This window comes from Tamandua tetradactyla, chromosome 5, assembly GCF_023851605.1.
Source record: "Tamandua tetradactyla isolate mTamTet1 chromosome 5, mTamTet1.pri, whole genome shotgun sequence".
Classification (NCBI taxonomy): domain Eukaryota; kingdom Metazoa; phylum Chordata; class Mammalia; order Pilosa; family Myrmecophagidae; genus Tamandua; species Tamandua tetradactyla.
The window spans coordinates 215,260-230,677 of record NC_135331.1 but is presented as its reverse complement, the minus strand read 5'-3'; the positions used below and the strand labels follow the sequence as shown (position 1 = coordinate 230,677).

Here is a 15,418-nt window from a genome sequence, read left to right as displayed (position 1 = left end):
CATAAGGTAAAATTCTAAAATATTAATTACCATCTATTTTCAGCACCCTGAAGTAATGACATTCCTTTGTTCTTCCTCATGCAAAACATTTTTTAGATTTGTACATTTAGTCTCTATCATTATACACTCTAGGCATTCCTAGATTATAACATCTCAGTCTTTATTGTCTATCTTTCTTTCCGATTTCATTTGTGCCCCCAGGCCTTCTCCCTCTATCATTCTCACATTCAGCTTCATTCAGTGTTTTAACATAATTGTATTACAGTTAGGTAGTATTGTGCTGTCCATTTCTGAGTTTTTACATTCTGTCCTGTTGCACAATCTGTATCCCTTCAACTCTGATTGCCAACATCTTACCCCATTTCTGCCTCCTGATGGCTTGTGTTACTAATGAAATTCTCCAAGTTTATTCACTAATGTCATTTCATATCAGCGAGATCACACAGTGTTTGTCCTTTTGTTTCTGGCTAATCCCACTCAGCATAATGTCCTCAATTTATTCTGTTTTACAACTGCATAATATTCCATTGTATGTATATACCACAGTTTGTTTAGCCACTCATCTGTTGATGGACATTTTGGCTGTTTCCATCTCATCGTAATTGTAAGTAATGCTGCTATAATCATTGGTGTGCAAATGCCTATTTGTGTCCTTACCTGCATGTCGTCTGAGTAGATGATACCTGGCACTGGTATTGCCGGCTCATATGGGAATTCTATATTTAGCTTTTTGAGGAACCGCCAAACTGCCTTCCACAGCAGTTATACCATTTGACATTCCCACCAACAGTGGATAAGTGTGCCTCTTTCTCCACATCCTCTCCAGCATTTGTCATTTTCTGTTTTCTTGATAATGGCCATTCTGGTGGGTGTGAGATGATATCCCATTGTGATTTTGATTTGCATTTCCCTAATAGCCAGGTAAATTGAGGATCTCTACATGTGCCTTTTGGCCATTTGTATTTCCTCTTCTGAGAAGTGTCTGTTCAAGTCTTTTGCCCATTTTGTGATTGGGTTGTCTGTCTTTTTGTTGCTGAGTTGCACAATCTCTTTATGAATTCTGGATACTAGACCTTTATCTGATATATCGTTTCCAAATATTGTTTCCCATTGTGTAGGCTATCTTTTTACTTTCTTGATGAAATTCTTTGATGTGCAAAAGTGTTTAATTTTGAGGAGTTCCCATTTCTTTCTTTCTTTAATGCTCTTGCTTTGGGTGTGATGTCTAGAAAACCACCTCCTAGTATATGATTTATAAGATATTTCCCTACATTTTCTTCTAATAGCTTTGTGGTCTTAGATCTAACGTTTAGGTGTTTCATGCATTTTGAGTTAATTTTTGTATAGGGTGTGAGATATGGATCCTCTTTCTTTTGCATACGGATATCCAGTTCTCCAGGCAACATTCATTTATTTTCTTTAAATGTTCTTTATTTTAAAATGTAACATATATACAAAGGAAAGAGAAAAAAAGCAATGATTTTTGAAGCAAACTTCAATAAGCAGTTACAGAACAGATCCCAAAGGTCAAATAATTATAAATATGAGGTACTAATAAGCAGAAATAATATTTTAGGATACCTAAACCAACTGTAATGCGACAGGAAGATATCTGGGATTCCTATTGGTGATTGTTCTAGTTTGCTAGCTGCTGGAATGCAATATACCAGAAATGGAACGGCTTTTAAAAGGGGGAATCTAATGAGTTGCTTAGCTTACAGTTCTAAGGCTGAGAAAATGTCTCAATTAAAAGAAGTCTATAGAAATGTCCAATCAAAGGCATCCGGGGAAAGATACCTTGGTTCAAGAAGGCCGATGAAGTTCAGGGTTTCTCTCTCATCTGGAAAGGCACATGGTGAACACAGTCACAGTTTCTCTCTCAGCTGTAAGGGCACATGGCAAGCAAGGCATCATCTACTGGCTTTGTCTCCTGGCTTCCTGTTTCATGAAGCTCCCCGGGAGGCATCTTCCTTCTTCATCTCCAAAGGTCGCTGGCTGGTGGACTCTCTGCTTTGTAATATCACTCTCTCTGAATCTCTCTGAATCTCTCATTCTCCAAAATGTTTCCTCTTTTATAGGACTTCAGAAACTAATCAAGACCCACTCAAATGGGTGGAGACATGTCATCCCCTAATCCAGTTAAACAACCATTCTTGACTAAATCACATCACCTAGGGAGATGATCTCATTACATTTTCAAATATACAGTATTGAATAGGGAGTATTCTACCTTTAAGAAATGGGATTTATATCAAAACATGGCTTTTCTTAGGGGGCATACTTCCTTTCAAACCAGCACAGTGATCAAGTCACAGATACTGTGAATACTATTGAGGTTTATTGCCTATGTTTTATATTTCAATTAGAGGTTAGTGAAAATAAAGATGCAATTTTTATTCCATTCAAATTCATGGATACCCTGAATCCTTGGATCTCTTAGGGATGGAAAAAAAAGGTTTGTGTACCCTAGGTTAAGAATACATGAATTAAAATTTGAAAGCAGTCTTCTTTAAAATCAGCAAGAATGTTCTAGTTTGCTAGCTGCTGGAATGCAACACACCAGAGATGGATTGGCTTCTAATAAAAGGGGATTTATTTTGTTGGTTCTTCAGAGGAAAGGCAGCTAACTTTCCACTGAGGTTCTTTCTTACATGGAAGGCACAAGATGGTCTCTGCTGGTCTTCTCTCCAGGCCCCTGGGTTCCAACAACTTTCCCTGGGGTGACTTCTTTCTGCATCTCCAAAGGCCTGGGCTGAGCTGCAAGTGCTGAGATGAGGAATGCCGAGCTGCTTAGCTTTGCTACATTGCTATCTCTCATTTAAGCACCAGCCAATTAAGTCAAACGTCACTCATTGCAGCAGACACACCTTCTAACTGACTACAGATGTAATTAGCAACAGATGAGGTTCACATACCGTTGTCCTATGTCTGCAGCAACAAGACTAAGTATGCTCACCTGGCCAAGTTGACAACTGAATCTAACTAACAAAAAGAACAACTGGCAATCTTGATATTCATTTCCATTATTGCTTAGAGACACAAGGGTAGAGAATACAGTGATCACTTGTTTAAATTTTGTATTTATAAAGAATGGAATTCCAATTAATGTTTTACTGCATTTAACTCCTGCACTGATATATGTAATAGTGGATGGCAATAAATTAATAACTCTCATGACAAGTCAATACTGAACAACAAAAAGCATAAAAGTTCTATAAAATGAGACTATTCTTGTCCTTATACATTAAACTACAAAATGGTTTATGATCATGATACTGAATTCTCTCTGAATTCATAATTAATTAAATTTTATGTATACTGAATTTTAGAAGAAAAGGACTACCTATTTAGAAGAATATATTTGGCAGATGTAGTTAAATAATCAAATTTAACTATAAGGAGGTCTTTTAAATATATGTAGCCAGAGTTTACTGATTAGCCATTTAATGTGTGTAGACATCAATAAAATAAAAATTTTTTTTGAAACACAAATCCTGATTCTAAACCCTCTTAACCTAGATAGCTGATACGAGTACTATAGTAATTCACATTGCTTATGGCTAAGTTAAAAGGAAATCATTATTCTTTACATGTAATAGGAATTAAGATTATTAAAAATAGCACTCAAAATATGAAGATATTTCACTAAAATTTCATTCAAAAATCAAAATGAAAAGAATCAAGATTTTTACAATTTGAAACAAATAATATTAGATGTGTAAATTAACTAATTTTTAAAATGCTCTTGGATGTCAAAATCTGTGTCTTAACTCTAATTAATTTAATTGAGTTTAATAGTAAGCTATAACTTAACAATAGAAGAACACAAGTTTATCCCACCTAGTTACTTTGCAGCTCGATTCAATTAAGTCATTTTCAAACTCAAGAAGGCTGGAAGGCAGATCATATTCCAATGAGGATGTCAGTCTTTTCAAGTGTAATAAACCAACACAAAATTTTGCTCCCATCTCTTCCAATTCTTGAGAACCAATCTGTAAACCCTAGGAATAAAGCAGTATTACAGATGTAACTAGAAAATTCACTATCTTTTGGCTGCATTTCATTAAAATTATATAAAAGAAACATAACAATATTTTAAAAATTAAAAGTTTGGTATTTTGTATGGAACTAGGTCTCAACAAGTACAATGTCTTAACAATATACAATTATTTTAGGTCACAAAGGAAACCAAATGTCCTCAAAGACTATTTCTAAAATGTCTGTTCTCATTCACTAGAATGTGAACTATTTTCACTAACACTCTGGGAAGAAACAAAAGCCACTTAACTGTGAAAAAGATCTTTGTTGGTGGCTTTAAAGATGACATTTAAGAGCATCACCTAAGAGATTATTTTGAGCATTATGGGAAAATTGAAATGATTGAAATCATGACTAACTGATGCAGTGGCAAGAAGAGAGACTTTGCTTTTGTAACCTTCGAGAATCATAACTCTGTGGCTAAGACTTTAATTAAGAAATACCATAATTTGAAGGCCACAACTGTGAAGTAAGGAAAGGCCCGTCTAAGAAAGAGATAGCCCATGCTTCATCCAGCCAAAGAGGTCAAATGGTTCTGGAGACTTCGGTGGTGGTCGTGGAGGTGGTTTTGGTGGGAATGACAACTGTGGTCATCGAAGAAGCTTCAGTGGTCGTGGTGGCTTTGGTGGCAGCCGAGGTGGTGGTGGATGTGGTGGCAGTGGGAATGACTGTCATGGGCTTAGTAATGATGGAAGCAATTTTGGACATGGCAGAAGCTACAATGATTTGGGCAGTTACAACAGTCAGGCTTCAAATTTTGGACCCATGAAGAGAGGAAACTTTGGAGGCAGAAGTTCTGGTCTTTATGGTAGTGGAGGTGAATACTCTGTGAAAGCATGAAACCAAGGTGGCTATGGTTGTTCCAGCAGCAGCAGTAGCTACAGCAGTGGCAGAAGGTTTTAACTATTTCCAGGAAACAAAGCTTAGCAGGAGAGAAAAGTCAGAGAAGTGACAGGGAAGCCACAGGTTACAACGGATTGTGAACTCAGCCAAGCACAGTGGTGGCTATGAAGAAGACATGTTTTAGACAATATTCATGTGTATGGGTAAAAAAACCCCACAAGGACTGTATTTGTGACTAATTGTATAACAGGCTATTTTAGTTTCTGTTCTGTGGAAAGTGTAAAGCATTTCAACAAAGGGTTTTAATGTAGTTATTTTTTTTTTTACATCCATGCTGTTGATTGCTAAATGTAATAGTCTGATCATGATGCTGAATAAATACGTCGTTTTTAAAATGTGCTGTGTAAAGTTAGTCTACTCTGAAGCCATCTTGATGAACTGCCCCAACAGTGTGAAGTTATACTTCCTTCGGGGTGATGTCAGGTTCTATTCAAAATTCATTTATGATCTTAGAAGACTGCTTGTGTGCAGAGAAGCCTTTTTGTCTTCAGAAACCTTGGTGTAGTTGAATTGACAGTTACTGTGCTGTGACCTGGAGTTCATCAGTAAAAAGGGTCACCCAATCAAACTTACAGAATTTCATTTGGTTATAAAAATGATTGTTAGCAAATCCTATGCAATATATCTAAACTGAATAACGGTACCAGTTAAAGTTATAGATAGGAAATGAACCTTTTGTATCATCCATTATCACATGTAATAAATAAACAATACAATATCCCCTTTAAAAAAAAAAGCAGTCTCAGTGAAGAAAAAATTTAAAGGGATATCCATTTAAAAATCGCACACAATATTCTAAATTTAACAAACTAGGTGCTTTAGGAGCAAATATGATGTGTTTATTGTTAAATGCACAAATGTATATACCTACATCTAATATATTAATAACAAAATTTTTTAATAATGTACTTCTTGAACAGTTCTTTGTAAATTACTAATCAGTATTTAAATTTATGTACTGGAATGCACATTCCTAAAATGATGGCTGCAGAGACAAGGTCGGGAAAGTGTACTGTGTTGGCGTCACCATTTCTCCTGCCTTCAGTCTCTGAGCTTTCTGCACGTCTCCACCAGGACCATGTTGGGGCAGAGCATCCAGAGGCTCATGACCTCTGTGTCCACAGGAGCCACTGTGAGGAGGGGCCTGGGAAGAATTTGCCATTTTCAGTAGAAAACAAGTGGCGGTTACTAGTTATGATGACTTGGTACTTTGGATCTGGATTTGCTGAACCTTTCTTTATAGTAAGAAGCCAATTGCTTAAGAAATAAGAATATTTTAGTTTTATTCATGAAACAGCTATGAAGAGGAGCATTTTAAAAAAGCACAGTCCTGAAATAGGGCTCAAACTCTGTTAAACGCATAGCGTGTTGGATATGTTTATAAATAAACTTACTACATGAACCAAAAGAAAAATTATGACCTTAAAAAGACTCAAATAACTAAGAATTTTGTAAGGAGTTTAGGCAAACTATTCGCATTCAGATGATTAAATTCGTTATTGCAAAGTACATATAACTCAGTAGAACAAACCTATCATTTATTAAATACTTGAAAATGCTTTTAGTACTTACGGGAGGAAAGTCTTCAAATATTTTTTGTGGGTAGAAGTTCTGAGATGGTTTACCTTATACTTTCCTTGATCACAGCCACACAGAGTACTCTCCATGGTATAGCTTCTCTGTACTCCTATTTCTCTCCATACTACAACACGGGCTGTTGACTCTTTAGATTTTTCTAGTACGAAACTACAGCTGCTGGTGCAATATGACTCAGTATCTTAGGCAAAGTCTGTAAAGATAATAATGATAAAAGTAAAAATTTTTTTCATTTTAAGAATGTGGTAAAACCACAGAGCAGGGCCAATTATAAGATGGGCTAAAGATATGAATAGGCATTTTTCTGAAGAGCAAATACAGATGGCTGAAAAGCAAATTGAAGGGAAAAATTTTTTGAAGAGAAAATTCAACTTCATTCATATCTCTAATTGAAGTTTGATCTGTTTATCAGCTTCTTTGACAATTGCTGTATGGAGTAATGCTGAGTTTCACATTTACTCTAACTCTGAGCCTTAGGCATCACTAGGTATCCAAAGTTCCATGGAGATACCAGGGTACCCACATAGAGCACAGCATCCCTGAATTTAGAAATAACACTTAAAACTCAAGAATAATTTACTGCCCTAATTTTCTTATATGTATTTTCTAAAAGAGACCATGCAATATTTATCCTTTTGTTTCTGGTTTATTTTGCTTAACATAATGTCCATAAGGTTCATTCACATCGTTGCATGCCTCATGGCTTCACTTCTTTCTGTAGCTGCACAATATTCCATCGTGTGTGTACACCACAGTTTGCCATTCCACTCTTCCATTTGTACCCTTCAATCACCGCCATCCTTTTACTATCATGAATAATGCTACCATAACCATCAGTGTACAAATGTCTATTAGAGTTCCTACTTTCAGTTCTTCCAAGTATATTCCTAGTAACAGGACTACCTAATCATAGCATGACCCTGTAGTTATCCTGTGAATGTGCTACTTTACTGTGTTTTTTTTTAAAGTCTTATGTACCCCAGAAAAGCCATGTTTTAATCCTGATTCAGTCTTTGCAGAGGCAGCAACTTCTTTTAACCCTAATTCATCATTGTAGGTCAGAAACCTTGATTAGATGAACTCTATGGAGCTGCAGCTCCAACAATTCCAGGTGGGTCTTGATTAGTTTATTGGAATCCTTCAAAAGAGGAAGATTTTGGAGAGAAACTCCAGAGCCAACAGAGAGACAGCCAATAGAAACATCAAAGCAGAGCTGACACAGATGCCAACACTTGGAGAACAGAGACACAGATGTTTGGAGAAGATTGGAGCCCCTCAAACGTGGCCATGAGATATTAAAACAAACCAGCACCTGGAGAGAACCACAGGGAGCCAAGAGATGAAAGGCAGGCCCTGAGAAGTGAAGTGAGGAGCCCCCACAGAATGAGAGACTGAAAAATGGGAGCCCAGGAGTAAGGGACCAGCAGATGCCACCTACATGACTTCTCCTAGACATAGTGACTCCCCATCTGACAGAGGTGTTTCAGATCCATTGGCCTTCCTTGGATTAGGATTATCTTCCCTGGATGACTTCCTGTGGACATTTTATAGGCTTAGAATAGTAAATTTGCAACTTATTAAATTCTCTTTTAAAAAGTCATTCCATTTCTGGTATCTCACACTCTGGCAGCATTTAAGAAACAAATACAATTACCCTCCAGAGGGACTCCACCCTTCTGCTACCCTCTCAACATTGAATAAAGATGCCTCTCTCCACATTTTCTCTTGGATTTGAATCTTTCTGTTTGTTTTATGTATTTTGTATTTGTAGATATCACTGAGCTATAACCACATACCACATATTCTGTCAAAAATAAATCATCAATGTCTCACAGTATCCTCACATAGTTATGCAACTTAAGCATTCAGATCCCATTTCCTCCCCCACCCTAGACCCTGGTAACCTATGTTCTAGGTTCTGCCTCTGAGTTCATTTGTTCTAATTGTTTCAAAGCTGTGAGATCATGAAATTTTTTGTGTCTGGCTTATTTCAGTTGTCAGGATGTCTTCAGTCTTCATCCATATTGTCACACATATCTGGACTTCTCTCCTATTCACAACTGAACAATATTCTATTGTATATATATACTGCAATGATCCAGTCATCATTTGATGGACACCTGTATTGCTTTCACATTCTGGCAATTGTGAATAATTCCTCCATGAACATTGGTGTGCAAATATCTGTTCTAGTCCCTATGTCCAATGTTTTGGGTGTACACCTAGAAGTGGGATTACTGGGTCATATTGTTATTCTATACCTGACTTACTGAGCACCCACCAAGCTGTCTTCTGTACACCTGCATCATTTTTCATTTGTATTTATTTTTATTGAACTGTTTATCCCTTACCTATTCTTCCATCGATGTGCTCATCTTTTAATTATAGTGTCTACTATGTCCTACTACCTCTATTCTGTGAGTGTGATGTGAATTGCACCATTTTCCTAGGGTTTGACGCTTACTATTTGTCCCATTCAGTTTTTTCTCCATACAAACATTTGATGCTTATTTTTTCAAATATAGCAGTTTTCCTTTATGATTTTGAGTCATAGTAACATTGTAACATAGTAACATTGTAAAGAACCATTCTGTGTAGTCTTCTAGAATGTGATAGACCTTATTTTATAGATTCATATCTTTGTATGCATTTGAAATTTGTCCTATTCTAGGGGGTGTGGTATAGATGCAACTTTCATGGCCCATAGGGCCATCTAGTTATCCCTGTGACATTGACATCAGCTTTTCTCTGCTCATTCGAGATGTCATCTGTATTAGGAAATTGTACATATTTGTAGGATTAAGTCCCATCCTGAATGAGGTGGGTCACACTTTCCCTGAAGTAGCTCCATCAAATGTAACTACTTAACAATGGGATTACACCCACAGGAAAGAATTAGATTTAAGAGCATGTTTTTCTGGGGCACATTCAGCAATCTTTTTAGGATTTTGCTTGAAACTCTCAACAGTAAACATACTAAGAGTCAATTTCCTAAGATATTTTCTATGTCACTTGTTCCTGGACCCTTCAGATTGACCAGAAATGTGCTGTCACAGGCCTCAGTGTCATTCAAGGATGTGGCTGTAGAGCTCACCCAGGAGGAGTGGCAGCTCCTGGGCCCTGCCCAGAGGACCCTGTACAGAGGCGTGATGCTGGAGAACAACAGCCACCTCATCTCAGCGGGTGAGCACATTGTAGCCCCCCATGGAATGATTTCTCTTTTCTTCTTCTTTTTTTAATATTAATTGCATATTTTTAAAAATTCTGTGTTCCTATTCACCAGCCTCTGCATAGTGAAACATAGGGGTCAGTGACACACAAGTCTCATTAAAGATATCCCTCAAAATCTTAATGTTGTCTCCTGTTTCTCATCAAAACAGAAAGGAAATTAACCCAAGGGAAACCACGGGACTCTGAAAGTGATAGAAAATCCAAGATCAAAATTTCCAGAGTGAAAGAGTCACTGCACAATGGAGTTTTTCCTCCATGTGCACAGTGGCTCTTACTGTGATGAGGAAAATTGTTCTTTGCTGAGCATCTGTAGGTTAAATGTACTTGATCCTGAAGTAAACTCATCATAATTTAAAAATCTTAAAAATATAAATTCTGTGTGGTGAGCAAACTCAATGTGTATCAGAAAATTTACACAGGGATAATCCCTTATGACACCCTAAATGATCATAAGAACTTACCCAGAATTATTCTTCATTACTTAAAAGGTTAGTATCAGGAGATAGCCAACATTTCAGTATATATAAGAAATAATTTACCAAAATGAGATCTCCTTGACTACCTCAGAATATTTATCAAAATCAAGAAATTAACATTGATAAAATGCTAGGATTTAATAAGTGGAGCTTATTCATTTTTTACCTATTTTCCAAATAACATCCATTGCAGAAAAGAAAATCCAGAGCATTGCATTACATTCCATTGTCATGTCTCCTTATTCTCCCTTAACCTCAAACATCTTACCATTTCATTGTGTTTTACAATCATGTCATATTTCAAGAGTTTGGAGCATATTTTGTTTGGACTCTTCCTGTTTCCTTATGATTAGGCATAGTAATGCCCCTTTGGCAGCAGTAGCACAGAAAGGATGCTGACCAGGAGCAACATGATGTCAACTCGTCCTATTGCAACTGATGTCAACTGGTAAGGAGAGCACCATTTTACCTTTTGTACCGATAAATATCAGGTGATGAGATACTGTTGGTTAGACATCCTGCTGATTCTCAAACTTTCACCTCCAGAGCTAGCATCTATTCCTGACCCTTACCACGGTTGCCTAAGAGCGATCTTTTAAAATGTATTCCTTCTGCATTCATCAGCTGGCATTCTGTCATAAAGAAGAGTTTCTTCAGTTATCGCAAACACCATGGGTGTGAATTCCAGGATATAATGTCATGAGGGTGTATACAGTATAATTATGAGAGCTGTTATGTACAATTACTGCATTCCTCAATCTACTGATTAAATGAGCCCCTACTACTTTTAAAATGCAGGGCTTTTTTTTTTCTGTTAAAAGCGTTTGTGTGTATGAACAAACAAAATCAATGTTTGTAACTTTATTGGTGGGTTCCACCAACATCCCCAATTCAGACAAAAGCCTTAGAATTTAACAGTAACTATTTCCTTAACTACCTCCAAACATATATTATTTTCTGTTCTGTCTTCTAGATCCCAAAATATCTCTTCCCTTCTCTTCATATCTGTTTCCACTGATTCTCTCTCCTGGGTTTATTTCAACAAAATTTTAACTTTTGTAATCTTCGCACCTTTAGTCACCCTCTGCCCAACAACCACAATGATCTTATGACCTTTTTGTTATTTTCCAGTGTTGATTCATGTTTACAAAAAAAAATAATGTGAAAGGTTCAGAATTCCGACCTACCCCTTCCCTCACACAAACTGTTTTCCCTACTGGTTTATTTTCCCCTTTTTTAATGCAGCTTCATAGAGCTATGCAAAATATACAATCACTGGCTCACAGTCTCAGCACATAGTTGTGTATACATTCCAATGATCAGTTTTAGAAGATTTTCATTTAGTGTGGTATGTTTGTTATTTTTTAAAATTATTTTTATTGAGAAATATTCACACACAGTTCATCCTTAGTGTACAATCAATGGTTGAAATATCATCACATTGTTGTATATTCATCACCATGATCATTTTTTGAACTTTCACATCACTTCAGAAAAAGAAACAAAAAAGAAAAATTTGATACACATCCCAGATCCCTTACCCCTCCTTCTTATTAACCACTAATATTTCAATCTACCTCATTTTTTTTTACCCCTTATCCATCCCATTATATTTTATGCATCTCTCCATACCCGGGATAAAAGGAGCAACAGATGCAAGGTTTTCACAATCACATGGTCACATTGTAAAAGTTATATGGCTATGCAATGATCTTCACGAATTAAGGCTACTGGAACACAGCTCAACAGTTTCAGGTTTTTCCCTCTAGCCACTCCAATACACGATAAACTAAAAAGGGTTATCTATGTGATGCATAAGAATAAGCTCTAGGACAACCTCTTGACATTGTTTGAGATTTCTTAGCCACTGAAATTTTATTTTGTCTCATTTCTCTTTTCCCCCTTTTCATCAGCAAGGCTTTCTTAATCCCATGGTGCCAGGTCCTGACTTCATCCCTAGGAGTACACTAGATTCTTTCAAGAAGAAAAGAAATGTCTCCATATAGATATGGTGGGAAAGGTGTGGCTGTTTCCTTAGGTTGAATTGTAGGTGTGCAAGTAAAGCTGTTTAGAAATGAACAGAAAGAAAGAAATACTAGAGGCAATGTGGTGAAAAAGAAGTACCTATTCACTGTTGGTCGGGAAGCTGAGAGGTGCAGCTCCTCCAGGGGGCAGTGTGGTGGCTCTGCAGGGGGCTAAGGATGGGGTTGCCCTATGATCCTGCAACCCCATTGCTAGGTATTTTACTGGAGGAACTGAGAGTGGGGACAGAAATAGACATTTACACACTGTTATGTTTGTTATTGATGAATCAATATTGTTATTTATATTATTAGCTGAAGTCAATATTTCACCTTAAGACTCAATCTTTCTGTTGTAAAGTTCTATTTTTTAAAAAAATTTTATTGTGGAAACATAATAGAAGATGGAATTCTCCATTTTAACCACCATAACCTATAGTATTAAGTGATCTTAATTAGACACAATGATAGTTTATAGGTACATTGCATTTGGACAAGACAGAGTAACTCGTACAAGCCTGACTTTCTTCCAGAAGAGCTAACATTGGACAAATGAAGGAACTTTTTTGACATTCCACAATAGATATTTCCAGATAATACTCTTTAAGAGAAAAGAAGTACACAATTTTAGCCCCTCAGTCCACTACTTCCTTGTTTTGGGGACATTTCAAGGCAAAACAAAGGAAAGTAAACTCGGTGCCAGCAAAATGAAGGAAAATTCAGGTAGAGGAGGGAAAACAAAATACAGAGTATGAAAAAAGTGAAGTAAGTGATAAATGGTTACAGGTTAAATCGATTCCCTGAAAAAGATATGTTAAAATCCCAACCACCAATCCCAAGACTGAGATCCAATTTGGAAATAGAATCTTGGAAGATGTGATTAGTTCAGATGAGGCTACCCTGAATTATGCTGGGCCCTTCATCCAACATGACTGGTATGGTGGTTTGAAACACATATGTACTCCAGAAAAACCATGTTTTCATCCAAATCCAGTTTTGTGGGGCTAGACCTATTGTTAACGCTGGGATACTCTGATTGGATTGTTTCCATGGAGATGGGACACAATTGTGGGTGTTGGCTTTTGGTTAAATGGAGACGTGACTCCACCCATTGAAGGTGGGTATTTTAATAGTTTGCTAGAGTCCTTTAAAAGGGGAAACACTTTGGAGAAACCTCAGATGCAAATGCTTGCAGTGCTGACAGAGGAAATACCTGGACACAGGAAGAACCCAGAAGATATTGGCATGTGCCTTCCCATTTGATGCTAAGCAAGCCAGAATGCAGAGTTGTGTCCGGGAGGAGCTAAGTGAAGGCCCACATATGCTTAGAGAGTAAATCACTGGCATCAGAATTTGGAAGCAACAGAACCAGGAACAAGGATCAGCAGACACCATCCATGTGTCTTCCCATGTAACAGATATCAGTATTTCTTGAGTCAAGGTATCCTTTCCTGGATGCCTGAGTTAGGTATTTTTCTGACTTTAGAATTGTTAACTTGTAACATAGTAAATTCCCTTTATAAAAGCAATTCCATTTCTGGTATGTTGCATTCCAGTAGCTTTTGCAAATGAAAACTGCTGGTGTCCTTATCAGCAGAGAAACCTTAAATAGAGTTAGTGTGTTGGTTTGCAGCTTCAGAAAAACCATGTTCTCATAATCCAGTCATGAGGGGGCAGACCTATTGTAGGGTGGGACCTTTTGTTTAGGTTGTTTTCATAGAGGCATGACCCACCCAATTGTGGTGGCATCTTTTGAGTACATTATTTCCATTGAGATGTGACTACACCCATTCAAGGTAGGTCTTAATTAGCTTACTGGAGTCTTTGAAAGATCTGACATAGTGAGCAGAGAGATGCAACTAGACAGACATTTGAAGATGCTAAGCTAAGAGATGAAATCCAGAGATTGCCCCAGAGAAGCTAAGTAAGGTCCCACAGGCACTTATGGAGAAAGTCACTGGAATCTGAGGCTGAAAGCAACAAACTGGGAAGGAGCAGCAGATGCCAGCTCTGTGCCTTCCCAGCTGAAAGAGTTTCTCCAGATGTCACCATCCTTTCTTCAAAGGCAAGGTATCTATCTCTGGATGCCTTAATTTGGACATTTTCATGGCCTTAGAACTATAAACTTATAACTTAATACATTCCCTCTATAAAAGTGAGTCCATTTCCAGTATATTGCAATCTGGCAGCTTGAGCAAACCCAAACAGCCAGTAAGAGGGAGGCAGGGAGAGACGTCCATGGCATAGACCTAGACTTGATTTCTGCTTCTAGGAGCCAAGGAAACCATGGAATCCAAGCCACCCATCAGAAGCCAGGAAAGAGGCCTTGGGATGGTTAGTGTATGTGTTAACCTCAACAGGTGATGGTGCCCAGTTGTCTGGCCAAGCAAGCACTTGCCTGACTGTTGCTGCATGGACATTTCATAGACTTGAATCACCAGTGAGTTGATTGCATCTATGCCCTATTGCATGTGAAGTCAACTAAGGGGGGTGTCTTCCACAAAGAGAGACATTTAATCCAACCACTTGGATGCTTTTAAGGGAGAAGTGATGAACTCAGCAGTCAGAAGAGAGAACTTTCATCTCTACTTCGGCCAGCAGGTAAATTCATTGAAGACCTTCAGAGTACCAGCTTACAGCCTTCCCTATGTAATTTGGAATTGTACCTCTGCAGTGGCATGAGGCACTTTTTAAAGCCTCATACTATTACAGATATATTCTGTTGGTCCTGTCTCACTAGAAAACCCCCAGGGAGTAGAAAGTATTTCCAAGGGGCTCAGAGCACAGGTCATTGATGGAAAAACCAGGACCAAAGATATTTATCTTAGCCTGAGAACCCTAAGGGTCATCTACTCAAACAAAGCATCACAATTTATGGAGGTGGAAATTAAAGCCTTTCCTGTATCCTCCTTTGAGAGTGGAAGAGGGAGGAAGCTCTACATTTCTATGTCCACTTCAGGACCTCAAACTGGGTATCATTTAAATGTGTTCAATAAAGTAGAAGCCCTCAATTGTCACACTATGGAGAGCCATTAGATTCAGGACCAGCTTCTCCTACACCTTGTGGCTGAGTCATATGAGTCACATCCTCCTGAGCAATGCTCTGCCCTTGACGTAGGCTGATGCTGTGAAGGGCTTCAGCAAGACACACGC

At 37.7% G+C, this 15,418-nt stretch overlaps 1 protein-coding gene and 1 pseudogene across 1 annotated transcript in view; both read left to right on the top strand.

The window, feature by feature from the left end:
• The window catches only part of LOC143683444 (zinc finger protein 510-like), a 98,928-nt gene that overhangs the window by 44,330 nt on the left and 39,180 nt on the right, over positions 1–15,418 (top strand). The gene's annotated exons all lie outside the window — the stretch shown is intronic.
• On the top strand, positions 6,020–6,210 carry LOC143682203 (cytochrome c oxidase subunit 7C, mitochondrial pseudogene; annotated as a pseudogene).